Source organism: Canis lupus, chromosome 10 (genome assembly GCF_003254725.2).
Source record: "Canis lupus dingo isolate Sandy chromosome 10, ASM325472v2, whole genome shotgun sequence".
NCBI lineage: Eukaryota > Metazoa > Chordata > Mammalia > Carnivora > Canidae > Canis > Canis lupus.
The window spans coordinates 55,753,145-55,766,901 of NC_064252.1; the positions used below are offsets into that span (position 1 = coordinate 55,753,145).

Here is a 13,757-nt window from a genome sequence, read left to right on the forward strand (position 1 = left end):
TAGCAAATATGTGACATATTATATACGGTATACCATCAACATTTATAGGGAGGCCATATTCCAAAGAGCCCAGAAACGGGGATATTTATTTTCACTAGGATGGGGAGAAACATGACTAAAATAGAGAAGTTAAACAATACTGAATTAGAAGCTAAGGTTTAAAGCCTCCCAGCTAGACAGAATCATAGCAGGTACCAAGTTACATAGAGCCTAACTTATTTTTGTTAGCAAAACTGTCTCTTTACTAAAGTCTTTGGATCTCACTTTCAAAACATTTTCTCTCATTCTTCCCTAATCACACACACACAAAACTCAAGACTCTCATTTCTCAGAGTATAACTATTAGTTAAGTTTCAATCTTTAGGAATTCAGAAAAAGTATGAGTGTAAACCCTGCACTGAGAAAAGAAACTTTTTAATATAAATCTCTAATGGAATGGAGTTTTTAAAGTAGGTCTTTCTGTTCCTACTGCAGACCACTATTAAGTTTCCCTTTCTCAGTCCCAGGAAAACATGGTCACTCTTTGATCTACCAAGAACAATAAATACCATCTAGAGGCCACCTCCATAGATTAGAAATTACCAGTTGGGGAAACAGGTTTTTGATGTCAACTCCACATATCTGAAAGTATATGATTGCGACTCATTTCTTTAAGACTGACTTTAAAAGTTTAGCTATTGTCTATAGGATATGCATTTCATCTTAAAAAGGATTTTTTCATTTTCTATTAAAGTTTCTACCTAAAATATGTACTATTTTACATTTTGAAGGTGCTCATTTAATTTTAACATATATAAATCATATAACACCTGATGTAATAATAAATATTATCTACTATTACTTTATATATTTAGAGTACCATGGGTTTAGCATCTCTTTGAGATTCATAATGACTTCAATCATGCCTATAATTTAAGAACAATATCTAGTCTATTAGAAATTTTTCAAACATTTTATAGTCAGCCCTGGCAGCGCAGCAGTTTAGTGCCACCTGCAGCCTGGGGTGTGATCCTGGAGACCTGGGATCGAGTCCCATGTCAGGCTCTCTGCATGGAGCCTGCTTATCTCTCTCTCTCTCTCTCTCTCTCTCTCTCTCTCTCCCTCTGTGTGTGTGTGTGTTTCATGAATAAATAAAATCTTTAAATAAAAAACATTTTATAGTCAACATTTCCTTCCATTAGATTTCTCTTTCCATGGATACATAGATTTTAAATTATAACTTTGGAACAGTTGTGAATTTCACTGCATCATACTCCTATAATTTACCATCCCTCATTCTTTTAAAGACAGTAATATGATGGGTACACCTAAAATTCCCTCTCATCACATCATGTTAAAATCTACATATCAAATATTCCAATTATACTTCTCTTTTCTCACCAAAAATACTGCAACTATATTTTCTATGTATTTATTCAACTCTTAACATCTGTTTTTATGCATTTCTAAAGCCTTAAATTTTTTATTTTTTTATTCTATTTTTTTTTAAGATTTTATTTATTTATTCATGAGAGACACACAGAGAGAACGAGGCAGAGACACACACCGAGGGAGAAGCAGGCTCCATGCAGGGACCCCGCCGCGGGACTCGATCCCGGGTCTCCAGGATCATGTCCTGGGCTGGAGGCGGCGCTAAACCGCTGAGCCACCCAGGCTGCCATAAAGCCTTAAAATTTTTAAATTCACCCTAAGCATATATTAAAAATGCAAAGATTAGTGGGATGATTTTTTAATCTGTGGCTACTTGTAAAGAATTTTAACTCGAGACTTCTAAAATTATTCTTCTGTATTTCAAGTTTATATGATAAAAATAAGCCTTACTGAATTTCATGATATTTTCCTTCTTAAGGTTCATTTTTCCTTTCTAAAATATTATATATTCAGCACTAATCTCTTGGTGGTTTCATTTAATTTTACCGAACCTCCCTGTCTTTATACAAAGTTTGACGACACATATCCATACATTATAAAACTGGAAAAACCACCACTTAACCCTATAATATTTTATTCCTCCAACTTTACTATCCTTCACAGAATTTTTTAACTACAATGTTCTACTTCCTTATCAACTCCTCTTAATGCTCCTCCAGTCTGCTTTTGCTCTTGCTGTACTCACAGAATCAGTGCAGTCTTCAGTCTCTAATGACCCCTTCCTGATTTAACCCAAAGATCTAGTTCATTCTTTACAACTCTGATTCAGCAGACATTCGTAAGCAAGCATCTCATTTCACTAAGGCCAAAAAAGTAGAACATTTCATTGTACTTACATCTTAGATTATTGTTATCAGATACGCAAACTCACCAAACCCTAGGTTTCAATTACCATCTTTATTCAGAAAACTTCTAATCTTTCTCAATTTCTTTATGACTCTATGTCTTATATGTAAGGGAGCCCCAATTGAACTACCCAAGCACCTGAAACTTAGCATACGAAAAACAGAATTCATCTCTTTTCCCAAGGGAGAAAAATTTTGTCCATTACCTCCTTGCACATGACACACATTAAATTTTGAACAATTGTTAGAAAATACAACAAACAGGTTTAAAATACTCATCAATTTATAAGCTTTTGGAGAAAATGAATGATTTTCACAATATACATAAAATTTTAGCCTTTATTTTACTAAAAACTTTTTATAACATTTCTTAACAAATCAAAGCAAAATTAGCAGGGAAGCCCTGGAGCCTACATGTGATGTGGTCTGAGTTATTACATGATGGTAAGACCTATCTTTTAAGTATGAGCTGGAAGATTTCTCAGCTAACATAGGAACCCTATAATACAGCAAGAGTAAGTTTCTCCTTACCTCCAATCTCTTTTCTTCTTTCTAAAACATTCTATACTCTGCAATGAGAATTATATTTCTAAAATATGGAACTAATCTAGTCAATAATCAAAATGTCTCCCACAGCATACTAAATAAACTTCAAATTCCTTAATCTGATATTCAACTATTTATAATATGGTATCAGCATATGTGTCACATTTTGCTTCCCACTAATGTATCCCACCCCATGTTCCACTCACCCCATCCTCCTCATCCATGAAGACCCAGGAAAAGGAGGGAGGGTGCTTGGGTGGCTCAGTCAGTTGATCATGATCCTTTGGCTTGGGTCATGATCCCAGGGTCCTGGGATCAAGCCCCACATCGGGCTTCTGACGCAATGGAGAGCCTGCTTTTCCTCTTCCTCTGTCCCTCCCCCTGCTGGTGCATTTGTTCACTCTCTCTTTCTCTCACTCAAATAAATAAATTAATCTTAAAAAAAAAAAAAAAGATACAGCAAAAATGAGGGTCGTGTTATGTCAAACAATAACTCTGCATTAAGACTATCAAGATAAAAAAGATAGGTCCCAGCTACCAAGAACCATGTTTGGTGAAAGGACATACAACCAAGCAAACCAATGTTATTTAGCATAAAAACTGTGACATAAAATAAAAACAGGATACAGAATAACAAACTATTAATTCAAACTCATTAGATCAAAGCCTCATAGAAAAAATAAATAGCTGTTCATGGATCAAAGAATAATTAACCTTATGTAGCAAATATTATATACACCAAAATCTATTCTGTTAATACATATATTAACCCCCATTTTCTTAGATGATGAAAATGAGAGACAAAAAGAATTTAAGCTAAAACTTAATAACAATAACTATCATTTATTGAATACTTAGAACAAGGACACAGCCTGGGTGGTTCAGCAGCTGGGAGGCTGCCTTCAGCTCAGGGTGTGATCCCAGCCTGGGGATCGAGTCCCACATGGGGCTCTCTGCAGGGATCCTGCTTCTCCCTCTGCCTATGTTTCTCATGAATAAATAAATAAAAGCTTAAAAAAAAAAAAGAATACTTAGAACATACCAAGCACTGTGCTAAACGCTAAAAAACAAAATGGAATTAATACTCTTAATTTTTTAAAAAAATTGTAGGGCAGCCCCAGTGGCGCAGTGGTTTGGCGCCGCCTGCAGCCTGGGGTGTGATCCTGGAGACCCGGGATCGAGTACCACATCGGGCTCCCTGCATGGAGCCTGCTTCTCCCTCTGCCTGTGTCTCTGCCCCTCTCTCTCTGTGCCTATGAATAAATAAGTAAAATCTTTAAAAAAAAATTGTAAAAGATGGCAGCTTATTCATTTTTTACCTCCACTGCTAAGTTTTAAACTCAATGAGATTCTTTCGTAAAATAGGATAAATTAAAAGGATAAAAAAAATAAAAGAAAAAGGATTTAGTTACACATACCCTACGGCCAGAATTTTTTAAATTTAAACAAAAGCATGCTTTGCCCAATTTTCTCAAGAGCATTTTTTTTACATTTTATTTAAATTTAATTTGCCAACATGTAGCATAACTCTCAAGAGTATTAATTGATTTATTCAACAAATATTTATGAGTTATTTACTCTTTAGAAGACAAACTAAGGACAATTGTTTTCCTCCACTTCCTATCAAAATTTCACTAAAATGCATTCATTCATTCAATCTAGAAGAGAGCAGACTGGAGTCTGCTTTCTCTCTTCTAGAGAGAAATTAAGAGATAATATTGGGAATTAAGCCAATGCAGAAAAAACTGCAGTCTAGAACAAACATGAACACATGCACAAGAAGGCTTGCACCCATGGAGAAAACATTCCTGCCAGCAGAGCCTGGAGAAGTACCAAACCTGGAAACAGGAAGAGCAAACAGGAGACGGGTGTAGGATTAAAATTAGTATGGATGGATGGATGGATGAATAAATCAATAAAATCAATACATAAATAAAATTAGGATGATTAAAAAATATATATGGAACAGCCAAGCCAAACCTCTTACCCATTCCTTTACACAAGTATATCAACAAGTGTTGGTTTCTAACTAAAACCATGTTTGTTTCTCTTAATTTAGCAATCTACCCTGAAAGCATTAGAGCATCTTCATACTCCCTAACAAAGCCTTCCTTATTTGGACATACGCTAGAGCGAGCGGAAGGCACAATTCTTTTCCTGCATTTTATCCATGGACCCTAAAGTGAGGCCCGACAATTGATACCACGCTCAAGTATCATTAGTATTATTTTTAAAGGCCAAGCAAAAGCACAAGAAGAAAGGATGAAAATAAACAACTGACCTGAAGGAAATACAGCCATTTCTGGGAACAGAAGATAAATGTTTAAAATTTTTAAGTGCTATTCTAAACCAAATTCATGAAAGCACTGCATCCATTAAAAAAGAGTACTACCTTCAAGGGTGTCTGGATGGTTCAGTTGGTTAAATGTCAGACTCCTGGTTTCTGCTCAAGTCAGCTCAGCTCATAATCTCAGGGTTTTGGGATGGAATCCCACTTCAGGCTCTGCACTCAGCAAGGAGCCTGCTTGAGATTTTCTCTCTCTCTCTCCCACTGACTCTACACACACACACACACACACACACACTCTTTCACTCTAAAATTTAAAAATCTTTAAAAAAAAAAAAAAAGCAACTGCAGTATACCTAAAACAAATATAACATTGTGTATTAACCATATTGGAATTAAAAAAAAAAAAAAAGAGCAGGTGGAAACTATGGAAATAGAAAAAATAAATAAATAACCACTGAAAAAAATTCAAAGGACAACTGATAAGGGAATGGACATCTTGGATTGATCCTCCATATTACTTAATTTTTTTTTCTTTTTGTATTTTTTCCTAACTTCGGAAGAATCTCTCTAATGATATTTCAAGTAAAAAGAAAAAAAAAAAAAAAAGAACACTTCTCAGAAGTGAACAAACAGAACTCCTGGACTACCATGAAGGACACATGAGAAAGGATCTACATCTAGAAACATTCTTATAAAATATCATAAAACCAATGATAAAGAAAAAGAATCTAATAAAGTCTTTCCGATTAAAAAAAGCCTATCACTTCAGAAAAAAAGAGAACTAGACTGGCAGACTTCTCATCAGATACACTAGAGGCTAAGAGGCAAAGGAACAACGTCTTCAAAGTCTTGAGCAAAACAACATAATTTTGAACTATGAATTACACTCCCAAACAATTAAATGAGAAGGCAACACAATTGCATTTTCAGATATATGAGGCCTGTGAAAATTAAATTATCTGCTTCATATCCTTTCTGGAAATATTTGAAATTAGTTATACTGCAATGATGTGGAGAAAAAAATCTGAGATAAAGGAGGACATGGAATAACACAAAACAGTAGTCTTAACCCAGAAGAGCGACACAAAGAAACCCCAGTATAGAGGTATGCCACAGGCTTGAAAAACAACAAGTATGTATTAGAAGATGTTTGAGAGCTCAATATAGCTTCAAGAATGAAATGAATTCATTTTAGCAAATAGAGAATTATTAGGAAGCTAATAGAACACTTTAAGTGGCAGAGGATTAAAATATTTACATTTCCCTCTCTGCAGTTTCAATTACCTCTGGGCGTAAAAGTGAATAGTACTTTTATAATTATAATATTTAAACAGTTTATAGGTTTTCAATATTTAAGAATCAACCTATAAACAAAGCACAGAAGACCAAAAGTCACAGAATGTAGATAGTATAAGCATATAGTAATAAGTTGCAGAAGTAGTGAACAGGATAATAAAAGCTAACACACACTACATACTATATATGAGGCATTATGCTTAAAAAAAAAAAAAGTCCTTACGTGAAATAATTCATTGATAAAAAATGACAGCACTCAGTAGTGGCCAAAAGAATGAGTTCAAGAGCCAAACTACCTGTAGTCTGATATCCAATTCCATTGCTTACCAGTATTATGGCCTTGGGCAATTTGCCATATTTCATTAATATATTCATCTCATTTTATGACTTCTGAAATTGAGAGGAATCTCATATTAGCCAGCATGTCATAAGTTTAAATGGCAGCAGTTATTTTCTTTCTTAGTAGTACAAAAAAATAATAGTGAGCTTTAAAACAGATGGCAAGGGGCCCCTGGGAGGCTCAGTGGGTTAAGTATCTGCCTTTGGCTTAAGTCATGATCTGGGCATTCTGGGACCTCCTGCATCAGGCTTCCAGCTCAGGGAGGGTCTGCTTCTCTCTCTCCTCTCTCTCCCTCTGCCCCTCCCCACCACTTGTTCTCTCTCTCAAATAAATGAAATATTAAAAAAATAATAAAAATAGGGATCCCTGGGTGGCGCAGCAGTTTAGCTCCTGCCTTTGGCCCAGGGCGCGATCCTGGAGACCCGGAATCGAATCCCACGTCGGGCTCCCGGTGCATGGAGCCTGCTTCTCCCTCTGCCTATGTCTCTGCCTCTCTCTCTCTCTCTCTCTGTGTGACTATCATAAATAAATAAAAATTTAAAAAATAATAATAATAATAATAAAAATAAGGTGCACCTGGGTGGCTCAGTTTCTGCTCAGGTCGTGGTCCTGGGGGTCCTGGGATAGAGTCCCGCATCAGGCTCCCTGCATGAAGCCTGCTTCTCCCTCTGCCTATGTCTCAGTCCCTCTGTGTCCCTCATGAATAAATAAATAAAACCTTTAAAAGACAAAAAATAAAACAGATGGCAAAAGGGGACTGTTAACAGTTTAAGAGAGACTCTAAGACAACAATTGAATGCAAGGCATGAATTCTGGACACTGAAAGGCAAAAAAGGTAAAATAAATTGGAGAAACTGAAATCACTGTTCTTCTTCCAAGACACAATAGTAGTATACATCATAGGTTATATAGGAATCTCCTTTTCTTAGTCATTGACTTTTTTTTTAAGATTTTATTTATTTATTTGAGAGCGAGCGAGCGAGGGAGCATATGAAAGAGAGAAAGCACAAGCAGGGGGAAAGGCAGAGAGAGAGCTGAGCTGGGACCCCATCCACACCCTCCCCAACTCGGGGCTTAATCCCAGGACCCTGAGATCATGATCTGAACTGAAGGCAGATGCTTAACCAACTGTACCCCAGTCATTGACTTTTTCCAACATCCAGGCCAGAGGTCTTATACAAGATGCTACATTTTGGACTTGATTATTTTCTTAAGTTTGGCACAAATACAACATAGGGACTGTTTTTACACAGGTGTTGTGGTATACTTGGAGTTTTAAAAATTCATTCTTGTAGAAAACTCAGCAAAGACCTAAAAATATGAAGCATGGGATTAAAAAAAGATCATGCCAGCTTGGTTTGAAATCAAATGTCCACTCTTTTTTTCCCCTATGCCTAAGAAACAGTACAATATACACATTTGCACCTATATATTTGCTGGCATTCGGTCACCTGTGTTTGTGTTATATTTCAACCAAAAATGTTCGAAGGCCAAAAGCTTTTCTTTTCCTTTATTTTTCCCAAAATGTGCATCCCAGTTCTCTTATGTCTTCTTTCTTACTACTGCAGAGTAAATTATATTCAAAGGAGGAACTGGAGGGGAAAAACATCAGTACTGGAAATGAAGAAAAAAGGACAATTATGTTCTTAGGCAGCCTCTGGAGTACTCAGTGCTACACTACCTCAGACTGCACACCAGCTGTTCAGTTCAGCAAATGTCTTTGTTTTTACTGGTTTTGTCCTTTCTATGTCTAAATGAGAAACAATAAAGAGATTTTGGGTAACTTTTAACTCAAAGCCCAACTGTTTGGTTCTCATTTGGGATTCATAAAAATTTCAATTGAAAAAAATTTTTACAGTTTTATTCAGGCATATTTTATAATATGGCATAAACACATTAATTTAATGTATGCATGTGAATTATATTAGAATATGGTATTAACTTGTGTCTCAGCTTCCTCATCAGTAAAATGCGGAAAATAATAGAACCTACTTCTTGGGTTATTATGAGGATTATATCAATTAAATAAGTTTGTATCTAGGGATCCCTGGGTGGCGCAGCGGTTTAGCACCTGCCTTTGGCCCAGGGCGCGATCCTGGGGATCCAGGATTGAATCCCACGTCGGGCTTCCGGTGCATGGAGCCTGCTTCTCCCTCTGCCTGTGTCTCTGCCTCTCTCTCTCTCTCTCTGTGACTATCATAAATAAATAAAAGTTTAAAAAAAAATAAGTTTGTATCTATTAAGTGCTTAAAATAGTGCCTGGACACATCTGGTACATGAATAGAACACATCAAGAAACTGAATTGTCATTAGTTCTTACATCTTACCATTTGTTACTTCCTCCATTTGAAGGATAAGAAAACTGAGCTCTAAAGAGGTTAAGTAACATTCCCAAAGTCAAACATGTAGTTAGGTGGTAGAGCTGGCATCAGAATCTAATGGCCTAACTCCTAAGCCTCTGCTCCTCACCACCTCACAATTCAGTTGCATAGAGTTTGTATATATTCAGTCATAGCCTTATTGTTGGAAAATCAGATATACAGAGGGTTTTTTTTTTTTTTTGCCACTACAGACAATGACACGACAAGTATCTCTGTACCTATATCTTTTTTTTTTTTTTTTGACAGAGAGAGAGAGTGTACAAGCAGGGGGAGCAGCAGAGAGAGCTGCAGAGGGAGAGGGAGAAGCAGGCTCCCCACCGAGCAGGCAGCCCAATGCAGGGCTGGATCCCCAAGGACCCTGGGATTATGTCCTGATCAAAGGCAGATGCTTAACCGAATGGGCCACCCAGGTGTCCCCTGTATCTACATCCTTATGTATCAGAGCAAATCCAAAAAGTAAAATCACTAGGCTAAAGGTTTACACATTTTTAATTCTAAAAGAAATTACTAATTTCAAAACATGTATTAAAGTAGGTCTATCAAACAAACAAACAAAAAAAAGTAGGTCTATCTTTCCCTTTTACGGTATCTGGATTTCCTATCTTACCAAAAAACATCATCTCTACTCCAGTTATACATTCTCCTAATCTCTTCATATACATATATATATTTAGCTCATTTACAATTTAGTTTTTGTGTATTTTATGAAGAGGAAATGTAGCTGGTTTTCTTATAAATAGATAGCAAATTATACTAGCAGCATTTATTAATTAAAATATCCTTTTCCCATCAGAGTGAAATATCACCCTTGTCACATTTTAAACTCTTTATGCCATTCCCAAGCTCCTTTGCTGTACTCAAACCAAATTACTTTTGATCTCAGTAAGTCTTGGGCTCATGTTCTTTTTTCCACTTAAAATAGGTCTTTCCCAGCTCTGTAAATCCAAATCCTACCACCTGTTAAGGTCCAATACAAACGCCAGAACTACTTTATTGGTTTCTACCCTTCCTCTCATCCCTTGCTAGAGGTAATCGCCCCCTCCTTTGAATGTCCAAAATACTTCATCTGTACAGCACTTCTCCAACAACACTTCTCACTTTTAATAGAATTTGTTACATACAAGTCCTATCTCCCTTTCTAGGTGGTAACATTTTGATGGACTTGATCTATATCTACATCATTTTTATAGCACTAAGTACACAGGACAGTGCCTCCAAACCACATTTGTTAGATGAATAACTGCACAACTTTCTTAATCCCTCCCCAGGATCTGTAGTTCTGCAACTAAATGAAAATCGCTGCATCACGACTAACTCCCTTGGGACGCCTGGGTGGCTCAGTGGTTGAGTGCCTATGTCTCAAGTCGTGATCCGGGGGTCCCAGGATCGAGTCCCACATCAGGCTCCCCGCAGGGAGCCTGCTTCTCCCTCTGACTGTGTCTCTGCCTCTCCGTGTCTCTCATGAATAAATAAATAAAATCTTTTAAAAAAAAATGTTAACAACTGAGGAATTTGGGTTCGATTCTTGCAGCTTTTATGTAAATCTGAAATTCATTCAAAATAAAAAGTAAAACGAATAAAAACACACAATTCTCATCAGTTTACATTCTGTTCTTCCCTCTTTCCGTAAACTGCACTACCAGTTCCTTATAAAAAATACCTAGGCAACATCATGAATTCATCTTTGTAAGAACATGCCACATCTAATCCACCAGCAAATTCAAGATCATCTACTGAAAAATGTATTCCAAATCAGGTCACTTCTCTCCATTCTCCATTGCTACCAGCATCCTAACTGGTCTTCCTATTGCCATCCATGCCTTCCTATACTAGTTTCCTACGGCTGCCAAAACAAATTACTACAAACCAAGTAGCTTAAAACAACAGAAATATATTGTCTAACAGTTCTAGGGGTTAAGTCTGAAATCAAGATATCAGCAGGGCAATGATCTCTCTGAAATCACTTAGGGAGGATCCTTACTTACTTCTTCCTATCTTGTGGTGGTTGCTGGCAATCTTCAGTGTTCCTCAGCTTGTAGATGCATACTCCAGACTCTCCCTCCATCTTCACGTAGTATGCTTTCTGTATGTCCTGTCTGTGTCCAAATTTCCCTCTTCTTATAAAGACACTATAGTCAGCAGATTAGGACCGACCCTAATTCAATATGACCTCATCTTAACTTGATTACATCTGCACAGACCCCATTTCCAAATAAATTCACAATCACGAGGTTTTAGGGGTTAGGACTTCAACCCATCTTTTAGGGGAACACAATTCATCCCATAACATCCTCTATAATAAATTTTCCACACAAGAGCCATAATGATCTTGACGAATGTGCATCAGGCCCTATAGGTCTGTGTCTGGTTGGCCTCTTTCTACCTTTCAAACATCATCTCCTACCACGTCCCTCTTACAATCTAGCCACACTGGCCTTATTTCTGTCCCTCCGACACACCACACTCATCCCTGCCTCAGGACCTCTGCCTGGAAATTTTGGTGTGGCTTCTTCCTCGTCATTTCAAGTCACCACTCAAGTGTCACTTCCTCACAGAAGTTTATTCTGATCGTCTACCTAAGCAGCACATCTCAGAGGTATTTTCTTTCATACAACTCTAGTTTTTAAGGAGAATTTGCCAGTACCACAAAGTTTCTTATTTGTTATTTATTTAGTAATCCCCTTTACTTGAACATAAGCTCTACTGAGCCAGATTCTCATTATGTAGCCCGAGCCTAAACCGATTCCTTATAAGTATTTTTCATTTTTATTTACTCAAATATGTCTTTTTCTTTTATGACATAAGGATTTCCTACTTTACTCACAAAGAGTAATTATTCCCCTAAGTTTTTCTCATATTTTACTCTTTTTTGCATGTGATTTATTTAAATCAATCCATTTGGAGTTAATCTTTGTATACTTCAGAAACGGGGGTAAAATCAGATGATTCCCATGAAAAAGTCTGCAATAACTCTGATCTACTGGATAAAGCTCAAACACTTCTGCAGAATATACGCAACCTTCCCTGGACTCCCTCTGTTCCTCTCCAGTATCAATCTACTGCTGATGATTCCATCTTATCCTGTCATTTGACTACACCAGAAAGTCCAAATAAAGCATCAAGAAGAATTATGTTTAAATGCACTTCCCTGTTTGCCTGACTCTTATAAATCCTCAAAACCCCAGTTCTAACATCATCTTTCCTGGAAAGCCTTTCCTGTCCAATCTCAGAGTTCCTTACTTCCTTCTTTGTATCTCCACTTTTACATCTATTTTATACATATATATATATAAATTATACACAAATTATATATATAAATTACATGTTATATATTTATATATAAGTTATATATAAATATATATTAACATGTATAAGTTATTTAGACTAGTGCCTAGCACACAATGAATGCTAAATGTTAACTATTTTATTACCACAATAGGTTGCAATTATTAATCTCCCTTGCTAGACCAAAAGGGAAAGAGAACAGAGACCCATTCAATTGCCATTTTACCAAACACAATGGTCTGGCACATATGAAGCTCTCATAAGTACCAAACAAATTAATGAACACCTCAATTCTGGACTAAAGCAATTTTCTTCGAAACTGTGGATTCGGGATCCCTGGGTGGCGCAGCGGTTTAGCGCCCGCCTTTGGCCCAGGGCGCGATCCTGGAGACCCGGGATCGAATCCCATGTCGGGCTCCCGGTGCATGGAGCCTGCTTCTCCCTCTGCCTGTGTCTCTGCCCCTCTCTCTCTCTCTCTCTCTCTGTGTGTGACTATCATAAATAAATAAAAAAATTAAAAAAAAAAGAAACTGTGGATTCCTCAAAACCACAATGAGATACCACCTTACCCCAGTGAGAATGGGGAAAATTAACAAAGCAGGAAACCACAAATGTTGGAGAGGATGTGGAGAAAGGGGAACCCTCTTGCACTGTTGGTGGGAATGTGAACTGGTGCAGCCACTCTGGAAAACTGTGTGGAGGTTCCTCAAAGAGTTAAAAATAGACCTGCCCTACGACCCAGCAATTGCACTGTTGGGGATTTACCCCAAAGATACAGATGCAGTGAAACGCCGGGACACTTGCACCCCGATGTTTATAGCAGCAATGGCCACAATAGCCAAGCTGTGGAAGGAGCCTCGGTGTCCAACGAAAGATGAATGGATAAAGAAGATGTGGTTTATGTATACAATGGAATATTCCTCAGCTATTAGAAATGACAAATACCACCATTTGCTTCAACGTGGATGGAACTGGAGGGTATTATGCTGAGTGAAGTAAGTCAGTCGGAGAAGGACAAACATTATATGGTCTCATTCATTCAGGGAATATAAAAAGTAGTAAAAGGGAATAAAGGGAAAGGAGAGAAAATGAGTGGGGAATATCAGAGAGGGAGACAGAACATGAGAGACTCCTAACTCTGGGAAACGAACTAGGGGTAGTGGAAGGGGAGGTGGGCGGGGGGTTGGGGTGACTGGGTGACAGGCACTGAGGGGGGCACTTGGCGCGATGAGCACTGGGTGTTATACTATATGTTGGAAAATCGAACTCCAATAAAAAAAAAAAAATTTAAAGAATCCGTGGATTCCTTGCATTTTTTTAAAAAGAAAAATCATAAGATGAAA

General features: G+C 37.3%; 1 protein-coding gene across 1 annotated transcript in view; it reads right to left on the reverse strand.

Moving 5' to 3' along the window:
* Positions 1 to 13,757, reverse strand: part of ASB3 (ankyrin repeat and SOCS box containing 3) — a 104,481-nt gene that overhangs the window by 90,056 nt on the left and 668 nt on the right. The gene's annotated exons all lie outside the window — the stretch shown is intronic.